Here is a 24,601-nt window from a genome sequence, read left to right as displayed (position 1 = left end):
TTTCACCCTATATCCCTCTCACCCAGTCTGCCCCAGTTTGACATACATTTTTGGAAGAGAATTTTTCAGCTGAGTACCCGGGCAGCTGGAGATGCCATAGACTGACATGATGAGGGCCTGGAGACAGGAGTCTATCAAGGGCTATAGTACACTAAGTTTGAGAAGCCTACTGAATACTTCATGAAAAACATGTAAAATAGATGTGTGCTTATAGTCAGCCCTCTGAATTCTTAAGTTCCATAACTACAAATTCAACAACAACAACCAAAAACAGATTAAAAGGATTTTCTTCAATGCATCATTCCAAACAGGTATCCCCCCTCCCCCCGTTTGCATTATTATCTAAATAGGACAGTACTATGGCCATTTATTTAGTATTTACACTGCTTTAGAAGTTTTAGGTCATCTAGAGATGGTTCAAAGCATCTAGGGGGATTCATGCAGGTCATATGCAAACATAATACCTGGTTAAAGGGACTGAGACTTCTCTGACTCTGGCACCCATAGGAGCACTAGAGACAGCTCCTTGCTGATACTAAGGTACAATAGCACACATCTGGAGCTCAGGGGACCTCCTGGACATTACTATATGACAACAAGAAGACACAGAGGAAGGGACATTGAAAGTAGAAGAGTCACGTCTTTTCAGAAGGAAAAGGACAGGGCAGTCCAACATCTACAGAACTTACGGAGAGGCAAGAGCAGCAAGGTACCCCAGGTAAAAGGAGGGTAAAGAAGTGGGGGCTGGGTGGATGTCTACAGAGAAGCAGGAGACGCAGACGAATCTGCATACGTGCTGCTCTCAGGCAGAGGTCCATTTCTACATTCCTCAACTCCTTCACCCTCTCTGAAAATATCACCATCACAGACGAGGAAACTGAGGTTCAACAACATGGCCACTCACAGTGTCACTTAGCTTGGTAGTTTCCCCTTGGGTGTGCTCTGCAGCACATCCCAAGGTGAGATGAAAAGGGGTCCAGGACCATACCAGCCTATAACACACAACTCCAAGGTTAAAGACATTTCTCTCCTCTATGGCTTCTCGGGTGTCAGGTGTCGGTACAGTGAGACCTCACGAGAGACACATGGAAGACCGCACGTGTCAAGAATCCATAAACCCTTTTCTGTTTTCTGTTGTAGAAGCCATTCACCAGGCAGACATCCTCTAAATCACAGGAAGGAGACCACAGCGACGAGGCAGCACAGGCGCCTCTTCAGACTGTGTTGAAACAAAGGCCTTTCACAGAGGTTCTGTCGCGTGTACGCCCAGGACAAGGTGATGTGGGCCTTTTATTCCTCAGACAGTGAAAACCAAGCTCTTGAGGTTAAGAGGTTTTCATGTATCAAAATCTTAACAGTGATTAAGAAAAGACAAACAAACAAACAAAAACAAAAACCAGTACCAGCCCTCTAGCCTAAAAGTAAGAGAAATGAGGGCAGGCTAAGAGAGAGAGAGAAATCAGCCAACAGACTTGAAGGAGTGAGGCTTCTCCTCACCTCTCTGTGCCTATCTTTTTGACAATAAGCTTCTGTGTCTGCTGGATTCTCCCCAGAATGGAAGAGTATGCACATAGAGGAGGAGAAAGGGGATGCACCGGGACCTGTCATGGGCAGCGAGAGAGGTTCTGCCCTGCTGGCTTGGTAAGGAACCTTCAAGGAGTTGTCCCGGATTGGTGGAGAGGAGGAAGTGGCAATGGTGGAAAGGCCCGTAGAGGGAAAGAGAATGCTAAGATTTCTAAAGTTGGAAGACTGAAAATACACACATGGCCATCCATCCTATCCTGAGCTGTTTCCACGCACCACTTGAAGGCTCCAAGACAAGGCAGCTGTGTATTGAATGAAGCATTAGCAATACTTCTGTTTAGTCTCCCTAAACTCCATAGCTCATTGCAGACATGGGGTCCCCAAGGATGGCTGGCTACAGAAGGTGGGCATCTTGGAGAGGATCCTTCAGCAATGGGGTGGGTTTAAAGAGCTTCTAAGAATGAAAGACTTGAAGCTATACTTGTGAGTATAGATGGTCCCAGGCCTAGGTGCTCTGGAAGGCCATTTAGTAGACTAGTAAACCTGGAGAAGAGATGGGGCCTCTCTGAGAAATGAGATATGAATACCATGGAGTTCTTAAAATTCTTGTTCTTGTGATGGTTTTAAAATACTAATGGACAACATGTTTATAAAGATACAGTCCAAGGCTCTACCCAGGATGTGTCTTAAAAGGCAGACTTCCAGGCCATACTATAGACTTATGAAGGCAGAGACATCAAGGGGCATTCTCACACACAGGAGAGTCAAGGAGCATGCTAAGATATACAGCTATCATCCTGTGCATCACTATTATTATCTATAACAGACCATGGGGAGGTCTGTTTTCCCAGGCTGGATTTCGTAGAGTTCAAACATAGGATTTATGTGAAATCCAACACAACAGACATTTGCTCATTCCTGGAAGCTTGAAAATGTTGTGGTTGCTAATAAATAAAGAATTAGGATGGTAGATAGGAGGAACAAGAGTTCAAGACTACCCTGATGTACAGAGCAGCATCCCATTTCAAAACATAAAATAAAAAAACTCTGAGCAACTAAGGACAATGGTGAAAGCAGAATAATCTTGTTCCAAGACTACTACAGACTTAAGTAGTCTTTAAGAAAAGTTAAACAAGCCAGGCAGGGGTGGTGTACGCCTTTAATCCCAGCACCCTGGAGGCAGAGGCAGGTGGGTCTCTGTGAGTTTGAGGCCAGCCCTGCCTACACAGCAAGTCCCAGGACAGGCTCCAAAGCTACACAGAGAAACTCTGTCTTGAAACACCCCTCCCCCCCAAAAAAAAAAGTAAAGCAAGTTATAATGAGCAGTGTCCTATATAACACTCAGGATGGATTGGCATCCAGGCTGGAAAACTGTTCTGTCAACAGCAAAGACTGGTGATGATCACATTGATTTCCACTCAGGTCTTACAGATTAAGGTCAAGTGTAAAGTGCTTCTCCAAGGCCCTAAAGGCTAAAAACTCCCAGAATCACTGTGATGTTTGCCTAACACTGATGTGTCTGCCCCTGTACTTCCCCTACACCTTTCATTCCCATGGAAGTCATCTAGATTACACTTTTAAAAGAAAAAAAAAAAATCCTGTCTGTCCCACAGCAGGATATAAAATAACACAAAAGCCACTCTAAAGATCTGCATCCTAACCAAATATCCAATATCTTAGAAAAAAATTCTTTCCAGCTACATTTTAAGAAAGGAAAATATATCAAAGAAATTTTTAGAACATTACGTTGAAATATGAGCATCTACAAAGTATCATCATATTTAACTAGGATTGCCAGTCTGTGATTTGGTGGCAAAAATCACCGTTCCCTCTGGTTTGACATACGAATACCACACTGTGTTTATAAGCTCCAGCTTGTCCTATTTTATAACAGAGCTAGGAAGGGCTTAATGTGCCTGGGTATTTTTCAGGAATGATTAAGAAAGATATCTTGGGGAATAAAGAAACTGTGAGATTTGTTTTTCCAAATTAAAAAAGCACAGATCTCTGCACACACAACCACACAGCCTTGCGTTGTGCCTTTCAGGTATCCCTGCGAGTCTTTTAATTGCCGGTTCCTCTCATGGTTGATGCTCTTCAAGGTAAACCCAACACAGAACCACTTTGTTGCTTCACAAATAGCCCTACAGAGACCATAGACACCACCACCAAGCTACTGAACACTGGATCAAACCATTGTATTGCTCTCATTGCTGAAGACATCTGTGTCCCTGGGGATAACAATCGCAGCAGAAAGGAAATGCTGTTAAAAGGAGCCAAGAGTCCTTCCTGCTGAGGATGGTAGGGGAAGGCTAGTGGGGAAACAGGCTAGCAATAATGGTCTCAGAAAGAAATTCCATCTGATAAAGCTCAGGAAGGAGCCATCCAAGACAGCAAGGCGAGGAATCCTATCACTTGATAGGCTAAGGGAGGGAGGGAGGAGGATCATGAGTTCAAGGGTAGCTTGAGCTAATGTGGGGGTGGGGATGGAGGAGACTTGTGAGAGTGAGAGGTATTTCAGTTTCTTAAATGGAAGTACAACTCCAAAAAGTAACAATAAATAAAATAAAAGGCTTATTGATGGAGAAGCTGAAAAGATCTAGTGAGGCTAAAGAGATCAACAGAGAAAGACTGCCTAGTAACAGAGCTTTCTTGTATTACATGCAAAGCTGCGTACCATCTGAGGCTGATTCAGGGAAATGCTCAACTCTCCTGGTAATTTCCTGCAGACAGGACGTTCATCATCATCATCTCCAAATCCCTCTCTCTCTCTCTCTCTCTCTCTCTCTCTCTCTCTCTCTCTCACACACACACACACACACACACACACACACACACACACACACACAGCCTACACCAAATGATTCACACTTTAAAATCTATCTGCCTCAGGAACAAGAATTTTTTTTCCCTATTGCAAAGCAGCCATGATTTGTTATTCTAACAAAGTGTTCCTTTCCTTCAAATAGAAACAAGTCACTCAGGAAGGCCGTCCTGCTTTCTGCTCTGCGTTTCTTGAAACTTTCCTCCAGTTAACTGTTTCTCCTGGCAAGTCCTCAGAAAACCGTTGAGAGGTGGGCAGTCACTGAGGAAGAGCGCAAGCTTGTTTTTATATCCCCTATCTCCTTCTTGGCCCCATAGGAAGATGTTTTATGGTAGGATGAGCAGAATTAGCTACACATAAATTCTTCACTACTCAGGCCATTCGACACCTTTATCTGGAACGCTCAGTGGCTGGGATGATTTGGCAATTGATTTGAAAGAAGAAAGGCACAAATCCTCCCCAAGTGCGATTTTTTTTTCTTCCTGTCTGTAGAGACTGGGCCGTGTCTGTCTAATTACTCAACTAGCTGCCCAGATAAAAGCATCTGTGTGCAAAAGGCAGGGAACCCAAAGTATACAAATGATTCACACCACCTAAACAATTGCAAACGCAAGCCAGCCCAGCAAAAGAAGGCTGCTGAAGCCAAAATAATTTAATACGGGAGGAAATGGAGTTTGGCAATCCATGCATCAGACATTACTCCAATTTTGGAAAGCATGTCTTCCAGCTGCTTCCTCTTTAAAAATAAAAATACATAAATAAACTCTGACCCTCTGCATTACCTTCAACCATATTTCTTAGGTACAAACAAGATCTAGGTTGAGGAGCTGCCTGAATGCATCTTTTAAGTCCAACCCTCCCAGAGAACCACCATCTCTCTCCATTAATTTGGCTTTACATTTTCCAGGGCTCAGTTGCCCAAGCCCTCTAGGCTGGCAGAACTGCAAGCTTTAGTATTCCGTGACTCTGAATCAGCGAACAGGGTGTCTGAGGTGCTCTGGGCGAACAGGACTGGGCTCCACATTCCTGCCAGCTGTCTCCAAAACAGAACGAACACACACACACACACACACACACACACACACACACACACACACACACACCACACACAGTCTCTCAGTCTCTGTCTGTGTCTGTGTGTCTCTCTGTTTCTCTCTGTCTCTGTCTGTCTGTCTGTCTGTCTCTCTCTCTCTCTCCCTCCTCCCCCACCCCCTGCAGACAGCTGGGGAGGGCAGGAGGAGAAGGGACTCCTTCTCCCTAGATTCAGAAAGAACGAGTGGACAAATTCGGAGGTGTTTAATGCTATCCAGCCACACCAAGGAGCCAAGAAAAGAAACTGTAAAGTCCCAGCAACACTTTCATTTTTAGGAACTCTGTGCTCAAGGTAAAAGGTATGTGGAAAGGCACAAAAATACTGTAAAGGCAACCTAAGAGTACTGCTGCCAGCTTAACGGAACAAGCAGCAAGTCATTAGCAGTATATACATGTTAAATAGTTAAAAGAAAAATTATGAGAAGATAAAATACTATTTAAAAAACCAAAATTTTGAGAAGATTAACCAACCCTACCACCGCCGCCATCACCACTAAGTCCTAAACACCGTAATGTTAACCCTTTCTGGGGATCTAATGAACCCCAATGTTGGATAACAAAGTGGCTATAAGAAAGCCAGTGGAAGCACAATGGGCCCCAGAGTCCCCTGGGCAGAGCATACCACTTAGCTTCTGGGTGGCAGGGCACCTCTTCTCTTCCCCCCCAACCACATCCCGTGTCACGTTTGCTTCGCCAGGCGCCTTTCTGTCCAGGGGAGGGCCCTGGGTCCGGAGCCTCTGTCCATGCATCCCGTCCTCACTCCCCTATGCTAGGTGGGGTCCACTTACCAGGCTCAGTCACTGCTTGCTCCGCTTGCCCGGTCAACACTACGACTCCGCCCCTGGGAAACTGCAGAGAGGCTGGAGAACCGCTGGGGACCAGCGACAGGAGCAGTGGCTAAGGGTCCCCGCGGGATGGTGGCCGCCAAGGGTGCAGAGCCTGAGAGGGCCCTGCAGGGATTGCTGGCGAAAGTAGGGACATTCCCGGCGCAGGAGCTGCTCCTGGAGCAGCCCTGGGTCCTGGAAAATTTCAGCGCCTGGGAGAGAAGCTCCAAGCTCTCCAGACAGCTTGTGGGCTGCTTAAAGAGACACTGCCCCACCTCCTACAGATGCTCATTGGTGAAACTTCCAAGGCGCGGGCCAATCGTAGGTCTGTTCCCAAATTGAGATTTAAATCTAGGGAGCTATGGCTTTAAAATTAGAAAGGGCCGAGGGGCACTCAAACACCTCATTGAAGCAGGACACGGGCATCGGGAGCCTAGTGTGCATAGGAGCTGTTGGTAGCAGACAGAGCAAGCAAGAAGGAAATGAGGCAGGCACCCTGCACCAAGTTCCTCACTCCACAAGGAACGCAGGTTCTTCCAGGCCCATGGGTACACAGCACATGCTGAGGTCTTCCTTTGGGGAAGCGGTGTGCGCCCCAAGTCTCTGGTCAGTCTACTTTCTGACCCTCAACACACTTTCACTTTTTTTTTTTCTTAACCTGTCCACCGCATTGTGCCAGAGTAAGTTTTACATCCATCCATCAACAAAATGTCTCACTCCCTGCTTGTAACAGAGTGAAGTTCCAGGCAGTATTTGTTGACTGGCTGAATAAATCAACAGGATCGACTTACTCAAGGAACAAGAGTGAAGCATGTCTGTAGTGGGCATGCTGATACAACTGTTAATTAAGAAGCAGTTTATTTCACACCTGACCCCCATCTCTCATAGTTAACCGGGGTCCACTTTTGGTCCTTCAGGCAGCGTGAAGTGTAGTTCACAGCACAGCTACAGAGGAGACCGGTAGATGCACAGACGTGACTCAAGTGGCCAGCGCTGCCCTTGTGACCAGGCTTAAGTAGAGTTCCTAGGGGAGGAGTCTGGGTCTGAGTGCTGGTTTTACTTCCTAGAAGATGGTTAGTCATAAGATAGAGAAGGCATAAGGGTCAGTGGCTGGCAGGCCGCCCATGCCAGATCTCGGAAGGACCAATGAAAGATGAACTCCTCGACCTAATGGAACTCAAAGAGGAGTAGAATCACGGAGCACGGGAGGATTGAAAAACAGACAGATAAATAAAGAGGATTACATGAAATGTTGACAAGACAAGGCGAAAGGATGGGTGAATTTGCTATACTATGAAAGTAACTGGAAACAATGACTCCCTAATGGGGAACTTGGTACATGAATCATAGCACACCCCTATATTGGGATACTATAAAGCTAAGAGAAAAAAGGAAGTCGAGCTAAAGCATCAATGTGACGCGAACTTCAAATGAACTGTAATGTGTATAGTTCAGAGAGTGACATGTATGCTTGTTGGCATAAACAAATCTTCAAATTTTACACATGTAGATGCATATTATATATGCACAAAATGACTCTAGAAATATGCTTAAGAAAGAGACAAAAATCAGTATTTCTCACAAAGTGGTTAAGAGGGTGAACAGATCCAGATGGAAAGAAGATTAATATTTTAGGACATATTCTTGTGTGGAATAACAAGAAGGACAGCTGGAAAAATCTAGCTTTTCAAATATCTAGACACGTTACAGGTATGCCCAGCCTTTTGACACTGTGACACAACATTAATCACCTTCAAGAGTCATTCTCAAGAACCCTTGCAATCAAATTACAAAGAAAGCCCCCCCCCAAAAAATTCTCATCTCTTCGATATGTTTATGATTTTGGGTTGGGTCCAATCATAGCTTTCCTCGGGTGCATGCAGGCCCTGGGGCATGAGTTAGAGACCCCTGCCAACTAGATAACAAAAATTCTTTTCAATTCTTAGCTAATTTATAATAAGGCCAGGGAAGGACCCATGTGATGAAATAACCATAAAGAAATATGTGAGAAACACGCCAACTCAAACCTGCAGCTATGAGGTAGGTGGAGTGGTAACTGTGCTGGGATAAGGTTTGTCTTGGATCTTTGTGGGCTGTGCTGATCAACATCATCCACTTTACAGTATCCAGAACAGACTAGGAGACTAGGAGATCAGCTTCTGGGCATATCTGTAAAGAAGTAACTAGACTATTAGATTTTTGTCCTTGTCTGTGAGGGGTATTTGATTAGGTTAACTGAGGTAAGAAGACCCATCTTCAATAGGGTGGGTCTATCCCTGGGCATAGGTCCTGGAATGCATAAAGAGGAGAAAGCTAGCTGAGCACCAATATCCATCAGTGTCTGCTTTCTGACTACAGAAATAATGTGACCAGTTCCTGGCACCAGGACCCCCACCTCCCCATCATCATGGACTGGATCCTCACACTCTAAACCAAAACAAACCCTATCCCCTGAAGTTGCTTCCTCCCCCACCCCCCAGGGCACCTTATTCCAGAAACAGAAAAATAACTAAGACAGGCCTGGATTTTAATGCAAGAGATTGCCAAGGCCCCTTCCAGGAAGACTCACTAAGGGCTTTACCTGCAACGGATATAGACATGAGGAGACCATTAACCAGGCTAGTGAAATCCATGGCTCCATATGGGTTCTTGGTGAAAAAGGAAAATTTACCCCAGAATTAGGAGCCTCAGGCCTGTGGCATTCGGGCATTTGGAGTGTGAAAAATGAAAGGCTGAATCAGGGATTTCTGAAGGAAAACTAACATCAAATCTAGTTTTGTTCATGAAATGCCAAGAAAGTTCCAGACAAGCAAAATTTTTAAAATGCCCTTAGAGATCTAATTCTCAAATCCAGGCTATTTACAGATAAGGAAAGCATTAGTTCCTACTGGAAAACTCCACAACATCCAAGGACCTAACAAAGCCACATGTCAGCTCACAGACTATCTGATGAAAAGAATATCAGAAACTAAGGAAAAGTGAGAACTAAGGACATAATGGCTAAGACTTTTCTGGCATTTAGAAAATGCACAAATCATCACATTCAAGCATCAGGATGTATCTCAAATAAGATAAATAAACATAGAAAGCATTCATATATATTAATTATTCATATAGCTACAGTAAATTTAAAAACTGAAGTAGGGAAAAATGAAACTATTTCATAAGGTGGTGTCAGAGGTGAGTGAGGGGGCTCAGGAGTCAGGAGCCAGGCCATGTTACACACACACACACACACACACACACACACACACACACACGGAGCTGGAAGGCATTTCTCTGCTCTTTCATCTGCAAATATAATGAATACCAAATGACAGCAGATACTTGTACCTACACTTCATATATGGTATCCAGTTATCAGGGCAAAGTGGCAGAGATACCCTAGGAAAGATAAATATATTCAGCCACTAAATAAAAACAGTACAAGGACACAGAAAGAAATTGAAGAGCCATGAAAGCAGAACTCCCTGCCACTGAAACTCTTACTCACCAGAGGTCCATTAAGAGAACAGAGCACATCATAAGGGAAACTTTGCAGAGGAAGATCATCTCTGTAAGCCTCGCAAAAAAAAGGCAGCTCTGCAGAGACCTCTTAAAGGAAATGCCAAGCATGTATCTTTGGGTGGGAACACTTCATTGTTAGGCCTGGCTTGGGACCCCAATATTGCCATTTACCATTTTCTGAGTTTTGCTGAGTCATGTGAGTTCTCTAAGCTCCACTTATGGTTAAAATGAAAGTTGTAGCACTTGTCTCAAGGTTGTTTTGAAATTTAAGAGACTATATATAAAGCGTTGAGCAGAGTATCTGGCCTGTACAACTTGTTTTTATTAAATGGACACTTAATAATATTATTATATAAGCTCAAAGCCTGGGTAGAAGAGAAAAATGCTTTCTGTTGGCAAAGTTTTGTTTTGTTTTGTTTTGTTCTTTCTAACAGCTAGAGAGGAAAGCAACTTCAGTCTATTTTCACAAAACTATGTGAAGTGGAAAATGCTTACGGTAAAGCAATCTTCCAGAAGCCAGGTTATCATGGCATCAACACATAAAAGAACTATAAACTACCCCTCAAAATGAGTAGCAAGGTCTGCATGTGTGTGTTTTGAAGGAAGTGGTTTTCTGCTTTGTCCGAGGCTGAATGCATAACATAATTCTCTAGGTCATTAAATCTTTTAATTGCCAACTACCGATCAAAGTGGCATTGTTCAGAATCAAGCCAGGGAAAGAGTCAATGCATCCTCCACAGTACTGGCCCTGGAAGTTCTGGAATGACGAGGACGAAGAGCAGAAAGGGAACTCTCAAGTGCAGCCACCAGTGCCATGTGGCTTGTCGGGTAAGAACACAAAGTCAGTCTGGAGGGATGCACTGAATTGATGTTGATGACACTCAAAGCAGGAAGTTCATGTCTGGTCTTCAGAAGACGCTCTGAGCTCTGGAGGCTTCCAGAGAGAAAAAAGACTGGCAAAGACACGCTCTTCCAGCCATTCTTTCAGGTAGTATCCAATGGATATACAGACAATGTCACAATGTCTATCATGACAAATGATTTGCCCGAGAGGATGGGTGAAAAGGGAAACATGAATAAACGCGTGCCTGCCTTCAGAGAGCACAACATGCTAAAATCCAAGATCTTTAAGTTACCCACACCCTCTTACATTCTTTCCATGCTACCCAATGGCTCTGCAACTTTTGTAAACCATCCCAGCTATTTTTAGGATTGAAACAATAGTTGGCAATCAGATTTCATCTCTTAGGAAACAATCTGACTGATCAGTAGTGGCTTCCTAGAATGCTGACTTAACAAGAAGTTGGAGGGTACACTCTGGCAGACAAGTATGCTATGATTGATTAGTGATGTCTGTCATGTTACTGGATAAGGAGTCACACAGCCCCTCTAAGAACTCTCTGATAGTCCAATCATTTCACCTTCAGATGAAAAAACAGAACTGATCTTTCTTCCTGTAGCATTTTCAATTCAACAACACTAGCAGAGGCAACCAAGAACTTCCATATCTAAAGTGTGTGTGTGTGTGTGTGTGTGTGTGTGTGTGTGTGTGTGTGAGAGAGAGAGAGGGGGGGGGGGGAAGGAGGCAGAGAGGCAGAGAGAATATATAGCTTGGACTTTTCTGATGAACTTTAAGATATGAACTCAAACCCTTCACCAGACTTTATATTCTGTGACAAACTGACTAAAGGTAAAACTACCAATTCTGAGTCCTCTGGGAGCTACATATTACATCTCCTACACACATACAGACACACACACACACACACACACACACACACACACACACACACACACACACAATTAAGTACATATAATCTGAGAATGTTTGAGGATTTAAAATTCATCAGGGAGAAGGAATGCCTATTGAGTGAATGTATTTCAGAAACAAAATGAATACACAAAACAGCAAATAGCATGGTATTTAAGAGAGGACAAAGGTTTTCATCACATTATTCCATTAAACACTATAGATATTATCAGCCAAACAAGGAAAAGAAAAGCTATTATTTATCTTCATACAGACACTTTATCTGCTCAGGGCTCTGTAACACTATCTGGAGAGATAGGGTCTGTCCCTGTTAAGCCATCCGCTCTCAGTCAACACTCACAACCGTCACCCACCCAACCACAAAGAGGGCAGGTTCGCTGCTATGAGGGACAGAGTGGTACAAATGACCACAGATAAGCAGTGAGCCCGACCCCAGACCGATTCAGAGACAAAGAACAAATTGTAGCATTTGATTAATATGCCAGCTCTTCTGTCATGCCAACTGCAAAAGGAACTTTATGGAAAGCTAGCTGCTTGAGAAACAGGTCTAATTAATTCAGTTACATAAATGCCAATAGAGAGCAAAAGAGTACACAGAGGAAGGTAAGGGTGAAGGGGGCAAAGAGGAAGTGAACTCAAGGAATGAACAGGGAGTGTGGAAAGGAGGCCTTTGGAAACCCTGAAGTTCAGCTTGACACCTCAGAAGCTGTGTTCTGGTTTAAGGTGACATGAGTGGGACATATTTTGATAGGATCCGCTGTCGGCAACAGCAACAAATTAATAGACAGCCTGTGCAAGCCAGGGAGATGGCCCAGTAGGTAAAGGCACTTGCCTGACAATTTGAGTTTGATCCCCAGAATCTCCCATGAGTTGTCTTCTGAATTCAACACACACCTGTGCCATGCATGCCATGCATGCCACACAAACACACACACACACACAATAAATCAATAAATTTTTTTAAGATGGCTTATAGTAATCAACTCTGCATTCCATGCATTGCTTAAGACTAGACCAACCGCTAAGCCATTTGCATAATATTCTAAAGATTTCTACAAGATATGATTTTACTAAGTACCATGCTCATGATGCATATTACTTTATTCATAATAAATTGTGATAATATAGATATTATCTTACTGCCAGTAGTTACTACCCAGTAATTCAGATGCAACCAAAAAGTAAATTTCAAATACATCTTGCTAAGCTAAAGCAGAAGGAGTCCAGGAAGCTACTACATTCTAGATGGTTCTATTACATGATAACCCAGAAAAGGCAGAATCTTAGAAACAGATCAGTAGTTGCTAAGAGCTGAGCATGACAGGTTATAGTAAGAAACATGAAAATCAGGGTGGGGGGAAGGGGGCAGGGAGATAGAACTGATTTATATGTTGATTGTAGGGATAGTTACATTTGTCAGAGCTAATGAAATTGTAAACCCGTGAGTGAATTTTGCTGTATGAAATACAAAGAAAAACTTTAAAACACCCAAACACAGAACCATTTCCAGTTATCACTTTGGCTGTCATTTTTCTTGTATTGAGTATTTTTCTGTTATTTCATCCATTTCTACTAAGATCATTTTAAAAAATGGCAAAGCTGTAAACAAATGTTAAAAAAAATAGTTAATTAGGAACCACAGATTGATAAAGGCTATGAAGTTGCTCCTTCTGAACTCAAAGGGGGATGAAGTTTTAGAATCCTAGTCTCCAGTGAAATACACTCTTTGAGATAATTACAAGATTTAGAAGTCCTTGAGCAACATATACCGATGTCAGTTAAGGAATGGCTTGGTACTGGACCACCTACCTTAACACCTCACACTGTGGGAAACCGTACTACATAATGGCAACCCTTGAGGGGAAGAGATGGCACTCACAGCATTTCTAGTACTTGACACAGCAGGCACTTCATAACAGCACCCATAAAATGAACAGAAACTCCCTATAGTGTACTCACACCATCCTCTAGGCCAAAAGTTCCTAAGGTGCTCAGTTCATCCCAGGACAGCTGGGTCCTTCATTAAGCTCCTCCATGCCGAGGACAGGCAGCCATCACCCTTCCAGTTATGGAGCCTAATGTGCAAGTTCATCCTTTCTCTATTCAGCACTGTTCACGATGAGTTTTGTCTTCTATCAGTTTAGGTCTATTAATTACTGCTTATGGGACATGAGTTCAGATCTCTGGCCAACCCAGTTGTTGTGAGGTGAGATGTAATTTTATTAGAAAGCATCCAAACTTTTCAAAGAAACATACAGAGACACGAAAGGCTAAAGTAGCACGATACCTGAGACTTGCTTTGGCATTCTTAGGAAGGAGGAAGGGAGAGGGAGGGGGAGGGAGGGGGAGGAGGGAGAGGAAGGGGGAGGGAGGGGAGGGAGGGGGAGGAGGGGGAGGAGGGGGAGGGAGGGGGGGAGGGAGGGGGAGGGAGGGGGAGGAGGGGAGGGGGGGAGGAGGGGGAGGAGGGGGAGAACATAGCTATACAACGGAACAAGGGTCAGAGATGAAGCAAACAGCAGCATTCTGATGAGTCTATACCATGGAATTGAAAGCTACTGATAACAGGACACATTAGGAAGAACCACTGTTTCTAGTATGGAGCTTTTGCCTTTAGGGCTCTTTCTAGGACTAAGTCTAGAATTAATGCTCTTGAATTTACTAGCCAGTCTATGAGCAGTCTCCTTCCACTCCTGCAATTACCACGTGTCAATTAATATGACTTGGGTAATTACAATGCTGAGGGTTATGTCTCAAAATTATTGATATCAAAAGAAAAAAATGATTGAGGGCGACACTGATAGCCTGGACTTAAAAGCTATGGAGGGACAACTTTCTTAGGCAGCATGAAAATTATCAGGCCGTAAAAAAGACTGTCTCCACCCTGGCATGATTTACCTCCCTAGCAAATTATGCCAGTGAGACCATCAGGGGGGCCACAAGCTGCCAAGCAGAAGGCCAGAGACTTGGGCAGCAGAATTCACATTTAGAGTCCATGTGTGCGTCGGGAGATGGGGTTCTGGATAATTATGTCTCAGGGTAATTGATTCTCTTGAATAAAGTGCTGACTACCTATCAGTATGATAGGATCCATGTCCAGGTCCACAGCAGAGGACACTAATGACCACAGCACTGACCAGCAGGTCCTGGAATGAGTCCCTGAATAGTTCCCAATATACCTTTCTCCGGAAGGAAGCCCTGACCAACCCGACAGCCTGAAAAGAAAATCTTTGTTTCCAGTTCAGCTCAAAAGACTAAGTCATCTTTCTTCACCTATGCTTACAGCCAGCTTGCCTTTGGAATAAAATTATGTGTAAATGCAGAAAAGGTCAAAGGACAAAGAAGGGAGGAAGGAATGGGGAGGGGGAGAAAAGGAAATGCAGACTCAAGTCTATTTGCTGGTCATTGTCAGAAATCATCCATTCTCTGGCCTGCTCTGCTTGCAGTTTTGGAAGTTTAAATGCTCTGCCATTTGCTCGCATGGAGGCTCCCTCTGAAGAAGCCCCAGAGCAGACAGGAGAGGCGCCATTTCAGGTTTCTTGGTGGCAGACTCCCAGGTTTGTTCTTTTTGTGTCTTTGGGGCCTCTGCTCTTCTACTTTGCAAGGTCAACTGCATTCTCTGTCCTCTCTGTCTCTTTCATGTTAAGACAAGGTTTCTCTGTGTAGCCCTGGCTGTTCTGGAACTCACTCTGCAGACCAGACTGGCCTCGAACTCAGAGACCTGCCTGCCTCTGAGTGCTGGGATTAAAGGCTTGTGCCATCATACTCACTTGAAGGTATCTTTTCCCCTCTGCCAGGCACTGTTCGAGAGGTAGATCTTTTCTGAAACTAAACATACAGACTCTTTGTCTGTACTGACTTTTCTTTCTACGGTGGTACAGAAGGGCAATAAGGAAAATGGAGTGGATGAGGGGAAGAACGATGGAGAGGACATGGCTGACCTCAGAGATTGGTTCCAGCCTGCCAAGTTGCCCTGAATTTCATTATCATGAAACCAAATGACCTGCTGGGTATGCCCACCCTTAAATCTTACAGACCCCAAGTTTAATCTTCCCACTCAACGCTTGTCCATGTTTCCTTCCTCAGTGGAGCCATTTACCCCGACTCCCCAGGCAGACAGACAGCAGACACCATTTTCAACTCCTTTTAACTCTCTCCACGGCTGAATGGCTTCACAACACCCCAAATACTGTTGATTTCTCTGTCCTGTGTTGTGCCCTGTTCCAAGCACACCCACCTCTTTTCTGGACTTTGGTACCAGCCAGTCTAACAGATTCCCACAGGAAGTCTTGCTCTTCCCCCTTCAGCCAATCCCCGTCCAATCATGTACACTGTGGCTGTGGCGATCGCATGAAGAGGCCCATGTGATATATATCACTATCTACTCAAAACCTTTTCTGGTTCCCAAATGTCCCCAGTTCCCCTTGTCCACATCTGTGCTAAGCTGTCCTTTGAGCAGGTCTTCTGGGTTATTTCCTTTCTTCCTACAGCTACCTGAAACACAACAGTCCCCTAAGTAATGCCCACTTACCCTCCAACTCTATCTGGGCCATCTAGGGAGTCTTTCTTCACTCCAAAACACACATTGAGCCCTGTCTATGAACTAGCACAATTGCCAGCATGATGCCTGGCACACAGGAAGTATCCAATAAGTATCTTTTGCATAAAGACCGTCACATTTACAAAGGCAACGGAAATTTCTAATGAATGGACTCTCTGGATCCTAATCAATTCTTGAAACTGTGGTCAATTTCGTCTTTGAAGTCTTAAAATCCTGGTCCTGTGTCTTCACTGAGCTAAAGCTTTGAAGGAAGAACTTCCACGCCTGGGGCGGACCATTTATTCTCTCTGAGCCTCAGTTTCCTGGCTGATAAAAGGAAAATCATGAGTTCTGCTTCATGGTGTTGTTATGATAAGGAACTAGGAGCGGATGGGAAGAGCAAACATGGCGTTATGGGAAAAGTGTCCCAGCACTGCTGCCAGTGGTGACTGTGCAAGTTAGGGTGGGGAATGCTGAGACTGGGGGTCATTCCCCAGGGGGCATAGCTTCAGGGAGAAAATGAGCGAGCTAAAGCAATGTGCATCTCTAGATCCAACACCTTCCTTTCGGGTGCAGATCTCCCAGCACTGTGGACTTGCCATTCTGGTTTTATTCTGAGTTCATTTAGCTTTAAGATCACAGTCTTTATTTTAATACACACTGCATTTTAACAAGTAGGTCAAAGCCATTTTATACTTGCAATATGATTACCATAGTAATCGTTGTATTTTATAGCCTGCAAAATGCTCCCAGGGAGACCAACAGGGACAGCTACAGTTTGTAACAAAAATAATAATTTCAGCACTGCAGAATAAGCTCCTCTTAAAAACTCTCTTGTTGCAAGTATTAATTTTTGAGGCTCCCACAATATTTAGAAACAGCAACGCTAATGACTAACCAAAGGCATACTCAAGAGCAGTTAATTTCAGTGGCTTTATGTTTAGAGAGATGATAACAATAATAATGACAATAACAATAGTGGCTAATGCTTTTATAGTGTTTGAAGGAAAAGGTCTGCAGAACACTTTGCACAGGTCTCCCTTTTGCACTTAAATTCCTTAGTCGTCTCCTCTCACAGTGACTGAATTTGACTATATGGCTTGCTCTGACCAATGAGGTGTTTGCAAATGTGTCAGCAACGAAGGCTTGAAAGGACGAAGGCTTCAAAGGACATTCTGCATTTGAGCTTTGCTGTCTTGGTACTGAGGCTAATGTTGTGATTACAACCACATTTGACCATTGTGTTATGATCACATAACACAAACAAGCAAAGCCACTCTATCCATCTCTAGAAAAAGCAGCCCAGAACTGTTCAGACAATCAAAATCATCAACCAAATTTCAGCGTGTTTTGTTAGGCAGCACCAGCTAACTGATCCAGTATTTACGTTGTGTCAGATGGTCTTCAAAGAATTTCACGTAAGTTAACCTATTTATTCCTGCACAGCAGTTCTTTGGGGAGAATGCTGCTACTTAGCCCATAAACGGGGAAATGTAAACACACAGAGCACTGGTAATTTTGCCCAATGTCACATGGCTACAATGTAACAGACTTTGAGCCCAGACAGTCCTTGTTCTAGAGTTCTCATTTTAAAATAGATGACACTGACTCCCAGATGCTTTTACATTTGTCTTAAAATAGAGAACATTTATTCTGAGGAGGAGATGGCTCAGTGGGTAAAGTGCTTGCCATGCTTGTGTGACGACCTTAGGTTGGATCCCAGAACATATATATGTAAAGCAGGGAAAGGTAGTGCATGTGTCTGAGTCTGGTGCTCTGAACGCCAGATGGGAGGTGGCACCAGGAGAATCCCTGGAAACTCACAAGCCAGCTAGCCCAGGACACATGGTGGAGAACAAGGAGATTTTGCCTCAAAGAACTGGTACCCAAGCTTGCCCTGTTACCTCCACATGTGCACTATGGTACATGTGTGAACACACACACACACACACACACACACACACACACACACACACACACTTTCATTTTCCATGAACTTATGAAAACCTTATATAATATGAACAGCTATTTCAATTGCCAAGACCACAAAAAAATTTTTCCCAAAGGAAATGTCGTAAAAATACCACCCCAAAAGCCGATAAAAATATTCCCAACCATTCATATACCAAATTCCACATAAAAATTCTATCACATATCACTTTTAGAATGAACTTTGAAAATATAAGATGAAAAATAATCTTCAAATAGATTTTATTAAATTAAAAGAGGGGTTATGAAATTCCTCTACTTATTGTATATTTCATTTCAATTAAATCACAAAAGCAATACAAGCTTTTAAAATTCCAAGTATAATATACATAAAGTAAAAGTCACTCTCTCCTTCTAACCATCATCTTTAGTTTATCAATGTAACAAACTATTAACAGCCTAAAGTGCATCTTTTTATGATTGCCCTTTAATTATGCAGACATTATTAAAGGTCTACTCAAATATCCTGCTTGAAAATTGAATGCCAAAAAGACATCAGTTGACTAAACTTTAACAGCATAGTCCAACATCCTTATTATTAAAAAAGATATAAAAGCCTTTATGTTTATTATAATCAAATACCTATACTAATTATAATTCTCAGAAGTGACAATTATTCCTTCAGTTGTTCACAATGAACAAAAGTGGTAGGTTACACAGCACATTTACAGAACCCAGTTTTATAGCTCTTTAGGGCCTAAAACAGAATTCTAATTATCCTTATTTATCTAATTCTTATCTATAGTAAAATTCTACTGTGTTTTTTCAAAACTGAACCCAAATGCTCAGAATGGCCATGTGAGCTGTAAAGCAGGGTTTTTTAACCACAAGCACACAGAACAAGAGCAGAAAGCCCAGCGCTTGCACAAAAGTGAGATGCCAGCCAATGCAGCTGCGGGGGACAAACTCTCTTAGAAGGCGTGGGTGCTAACATACATATGACATAAAGATCACAGGATGCCAACTTCCATTCGAAGCGCAGGATCATAGCAAAACAACACACGTCTCACAAAAGCAAAGATGTCCAGTTCACATTTTTTTAATTTTTTACTTCAAGTATTCTTACTAGCATCAAAAGATTTTGTCTCCTACACTTAAAATTTGTACATAAACTATAAAAAAGGTAAACACCAATAAAGGAAACATATTTCTCCCCTCTGCTGTCTTCTTTCCTCATTCTTGTCTATAGGCTGTTTTACAGACAGTCTGATTAGGGAATGTGATTAATGTACATGTCAACGCTAGAAGGGCAGGCGATCCCCCGACCCTTAGAGATAATACTCTATACTTCTGAAAGGCCACTAAAGCCCTATCACAACACATGGTATGGCTGATGAGCTATATGTAAACATACACACATATACATCTATACATCTATGATAGTCATACATATCTGTCACACATACATTATGAGTTTTCTTAAAGTCACAGGCCACAGTCTCTCATTTGAATAAGTAAAGGATGATGAAAAAAGAACCACTGATATAGAGGCACCACAGAGCCTTTTGATTTTTCTGGTTACTCAGTTAACGCATGCCTACTGTGTGACAGGTCAAGGACGAGGTCCCAGGAACACAAAGTGAATGAAAGACACAGCAGAGTAGATGATAAAGCCAAGAGAATAGACAAGCTAAAAAACATTGCACAATTGCTGAGATTTCCTCCTCTGCCAAGTCTGATTAAACCCTGTGTGATGAGGTTTCACTGCATTTGCTCATTCGTTAGATGCTCCTGTGTAGCAGGGACTGTCACAGTGTTAGAAGTCAAGAGGGATTGTATGTCTGACAGGATATACCTCTTTTCCCCACGAGCTCACCAATCAATAGGCATGCATGAGTGAGAATATGGTAGAGAAGTGTCTTAAGAAAGGAGGCTTTCCAAAGATATTTTTCTTTTCCAACAATGAACTGGGTGTGATGCACACCTGTAATTACAAGACTCAGGGAGAAGGCAAGTTAGGAGGATCATGAGGTTGAAGGCCAGCCTGGGTTACATAATAAACCTCTGTATCAAACAATGACAGCAATAATAACAACAAAAATGCAAAAAAAAATTTCTAGCAATGATTCAATTTTTTTTTTTTGCATAGAAAGTGATTATTCAAATCTTGTTAAAATGTTTGAGCAAAGATGGGGTAGGGCCTGGGAGTCTGAATTCCCACCCAGATCCCAAATGATACTGAGGCTGCTGCTCAGGGAACATTTGGAATGGACTGCTCTCAGCTCACAGGACCCTTCTGATTAATAACAGATATGTTGTGTTTGGCTCATCTTGTGTTCTCCAGGAGTTCTACCAGTCTCCAACTTTGAAAAACCAGGAAACACAATACAACACACACACACACACACACACACACACACACACACACACACACACGAACTTAGAGGTCTGTTGAGAAATTTAGAATCAGCCAAGCCCAGCCCTAAATTCTGTGAAGGTCCAGTGAGTCAGAGGCAGGTGGAGGCCTGTGATCTTTACTTTCAGCCATTGCTCTGGGGAGTGCTGAGCCCTACCACTATCTACCCTCTTCTACTTCAGAACCATGCCTGCTACTCTGGACCTAGAGCTTGAAAGAGTTAAGAACTTAAGAACCCACCCCACATTTTCCCTAGGGGAGCCCGCTCACCTGACAGGAACTGGTACCATTTGTTTGTACCAAGAAGGAACCTACAGCCTCACAGATAAACAGCCTTGATCTCTGCTGCCAAATTTCCTTGGTTAACAAATGCCCAAACAGCTTCCAAGGTGGCATCCCAGTCTCCCCCACTGAAGAAATGACAAGGCATGTGTGCAAGGCCGGGCAATGCAGCATGGGCATGTTTACACACTCCCAGGACATTAAATGCCAGTCTTGGTGTAGCCCGGGAAGCACTCCTCCCCTGACAGATTTCAGCACCTGAAAGCATCTGGAATCACTTCTCAAATGAGGATCTTGGCCAGAAGTGAGGGAGGGCTCCACCTGGACAGAATGTGTTCATCAGCAAATGTGTGCGTGGGCACAGGCGGACAGAGCGTACATCTTTTCATTGAGCAGTATTCCTGTGTGCACTGGCACATAGCTATCTTTACATGTGGATGATGTCTGTCTGTGTGGATAACATAGAAATATTTGATTTCATGGCTCAGGTTTCTAGAACTGCCAAAAGCTTTCAACAGTACATTCTTGCCACCTGCAGATCAATACAGAACAAAACAGACTGATAAACATTTTTAATATCAATCGATGAAAATCACTTACATCTGCTTCTGATGCCCAATTTGTCTGTCACTTTCTGTGGCCAAAAAGATGTATTATTACTTTGGAGAATGATTGTGACCAGGTAATGATGTAACCCTACAATTATTACCCCTGAAGGAAAGAATAACTGGTGTGGCCCCTTCTGTTTATGACTGCTATCATACAGCTTGTTGGTCATTACTTTTCTTTAATATAGCCATTTTTATGAGCCTTTCTGGAATTCACATCTCTCTTCACCTGTCACTGCTGACTTATGAGACTAGAACTTGGTATTCTCAGTTAGCAGTATGAGAACAAGTGAAAATTTTAAACACACACACACATACACACATACATACACACACACACATACACACACACATGCACTCATGCACACACACAAACACATACACACACAAAAGCAGGGGGTGCTGGTGGTGAATTGATACTTAAAACCACCTTAGGAAAAATAATGGAGCTTGGAAAACATGTGTGCTAATTGTATATGTATGATTATGTCACACAGAGAAAGTCACACCAATTCTGTGGCAGTAATAAGAGGAAAACCTTTATCTCTATATCTCTGACAGAAAGTTGAGAAGTGTTAGACTAACATGCAGTTTTTATGTTTACTGACTTAACGGTATTGAAATTTCAATTTTTATAATTTTCCACTTTAATCAAAACTGAAATACTGATCAATTTATTTCAAGAGGAGATACAGAGATGAGCTAAACCACAGTAATTTTAACCCTAAGCATGAGCAGAGGTAAAGGCTTGATCTCTTAAATTCTTCTGGGGACAAGGACCATGTTTAGTACCTACTCCACCATTAACAGGCTTTATTTCTTGAAGCCCAAATCACAAATGACTAAAAGCTTTCTTTCGTCATAAACTACAAAATAAATGCATGTCCAGCAGAGAAAGCCCTGTTGGTAGGAGGTGCCTGACTGTTAATCCTACACAAAACCCTGATTGTCTTGGTGGTAATAGAGTGGAAACACACAAACAGATATTATTGTCATGAACATATTTACCTCAAAACCTCGATCCACCAAATGAGTTTGTATTTTAAGAAAACAAGCGCCGCTTGTGAGCACATGAACTTTAGCCCAATCCCAGAGCAGCAGCTAACACAGGTGCTCAGTCCATTCCTTTGTCAAATGGTCCAAAGTGAAGTGATACTATTTATGCAAAAATCTTTTAAATTAATCATAGCAATACAGTCCAAGACATGCTGATGTTTTTCAATTAATAAAATTCAGGCAAAAATCTAAGTATCTGGTATCCTTCTTTCACGCAGTTATGAGAAGCATCTATGACCAATTTGGGGTTGGAAAGATTGGGACTAAGGATAGCACTGGACTACCAAGAAGGGATCAACCATCAAACCTAGTTCATAGTAAGTCATGTCTTGGGATCTCTCACTGAAGCTGAACCATGAACATCCATCCTTTCTCTTCCAAATAAAAGTATTGTACTCAGTGATCCAAACAGTTTCAATCAACTGCAACTATCATACTGTTCCCTGCTCCATGACTGAGCTGACCAGATACTCTGCATAGATGGCATTTAATTGCCATGATAACCTTTAGTCCTTCCTCAAGCAGTTAATAACCTGGGATAACACCACAGTCACAAAAGACTTTAAGTTATAAATGCATATCAATCAAGATATCTAAAATTAAACCTGCCCTTACTTTAACATCTATAAGAGTTATTTCCCTAAGAACTAGGTATCTACCTTTCTTCCTACGTCTTTCCCTCCAACCTGTCTCTATTCTTCCTTCTCTAACTTCCTTCTTCCCTGCCTTGTTCCTTCCTTCCCCTCACAAACATGCTGCTTTTCAGTAACTCCAAAAGGTCAGTTATCAGGGCAAGACATTCAAATACCATAAAAAAAATAACAAGTACAAGCCCCATGTGGTAAACATGGAGTAGCTTGGAGAATTGCTCCACAGTTATGAACTATAAGCCATAGGCTGCCCACTTTGAAATTTACAATGTCAATGGCACACAATGTGGTTAGGACAACCCAAAAGCATTAAAGGGAGCAAGTTAGTCCATGCCTCACCTAGAGATCTGAAATCACAAAAGCTCAGCCTGTTGCCAAGGCACCTTCTGAAGGCGTTGGAATGGCAAGCATTTCCTTACCAGGTCAGCACATTTCAACTTTGGTAAGATTTGCAGTGAAATACAGAGCCATTTAGAAGAAATAAACCCACAAAAAAACCCTTTACTGTTTGTGCTTTGAAACATATAAATATTGAGTAAATGTTTTAATGTTTAAGAAAATCCATCCTGTTTGAACAACACATTGTTCTTGTAATTCTAATTGAAAACATTTTACTGGTAATTGGTACAGACTCATTTTTATGAAACTTACATACAGTTTTAGGATGTTTTAAATCAACAACACTTACTTTGGTTAAATACTTAATTTATTTAAAAAATACAAGAATTATTAAAGGGAGAAGGAAAAGCTAATCCCTTGGGAAAGGAAGAGAAAGTTAGGTGGTCTTAGGTTTCTGTTGCTATGATAAAACATTATGACCAAAACCAGCTTAGGGAGGAAAAGGGTTGACTTCAGCTTACAGTTTAGTCCACCATGAAGGAAAGTCAGGGGAGGAACCTCAAGGCAGGAACCTGGAGGCGGAGTAGAAGCAGAGACAATGATGAAACATGGCTACTGGCTTGCTCTGCCCACTCTCTTATTCAGTCCAGGATCACCTGCCAGGGGTGGGACCACCCACAGTGGGCTGGGCCCACCTACATCAATAATTTATCAAGACAATTCCTGGCAGACTTGCCTATATGCCAATCTTACAAGGCATTTTCTCAATAGAGAGTCCTCTGCCCAGACAGCTCTAGCTTGTATCATTGATAAACCAAGAGAAAGAACCTTAAAAAATACTTTGGATTCATAAAAACATCTTAAAATATAAAGTGCTTAATAATTTCCATTTCTAAAGGAGGATTAAAGATTTATAAACATGACAGAATAGTAAGAGCCTAATGTTGAACTTGAGGAAGAAATAAGTATTTCTATGGGATCCCATTGGCCAATAACTCACCAATTTCAGGTCCTGAGATTTTTATTTGCTAGCACATGATGTCTGGTTGGCGTGCTGACCACCCTGTTGTAGGGTAGATCCATTCAAACTCTTTTTACATATGTGTATGCTGTAGGAAGCGTCTATAGCAGCAGGGTTCCGTCCAGCTTTTCAAACGGCCTTTAATGTTGGTTATCCTCTCCTTTGTCTCTCCTCCCTATCTCACTTATCCCCTTTTGTTCCTTTATCCCCTTCAGCTGTAT

At 42.6% G+C, this 24,601-nt stretch overlaps 1 protein-coding gene across 3 annotated transcripts in view; it reads right to left on the bottom strand.

Moving 5' to 3' along the window:
• Positions 1-24,601, bottom strand: part of Prickle2 (prickle planar cell polarity protein 2) — a 344,868-nt gene that overhangs the window by 160,910 nt on the left and 159,357 nt on the right. The window contains exon 1 of one of the 3 annotated variants that reach the window (XM_036180970.1): positions 6,229-6,507. The exons of the other annotated variants lie outside the window; for them this stretch is intronic. The gene's annotated coding sequence lies outside the window, so the exon portion shown is untranslated. Of the gene's footprint in view, positions 1-6,228; positions 6,508-24,601 lie in introns of those variants that run through there. 3 annotated transcript variants of the gene reach the window in all.

This window comes from Onychomys torridus, chromosome 3 (assembly GCF_903995425.1).
Source record: "Onychomys torridus chromosome 3, mOncTor1.1, whole genome shotgun sequence".
In the NCBI taxonomy this organism is placed as follows: Eukaryota; Metazoa; Chordata; class Mammalia; order Rodentia; family Cricetidae; genus Onychomys; species Onychomys torridus.
Note: the sequence above shows the minus strand (reverse complement) of the source record. Positions and strands in the feature narration are given on the sequence as shown.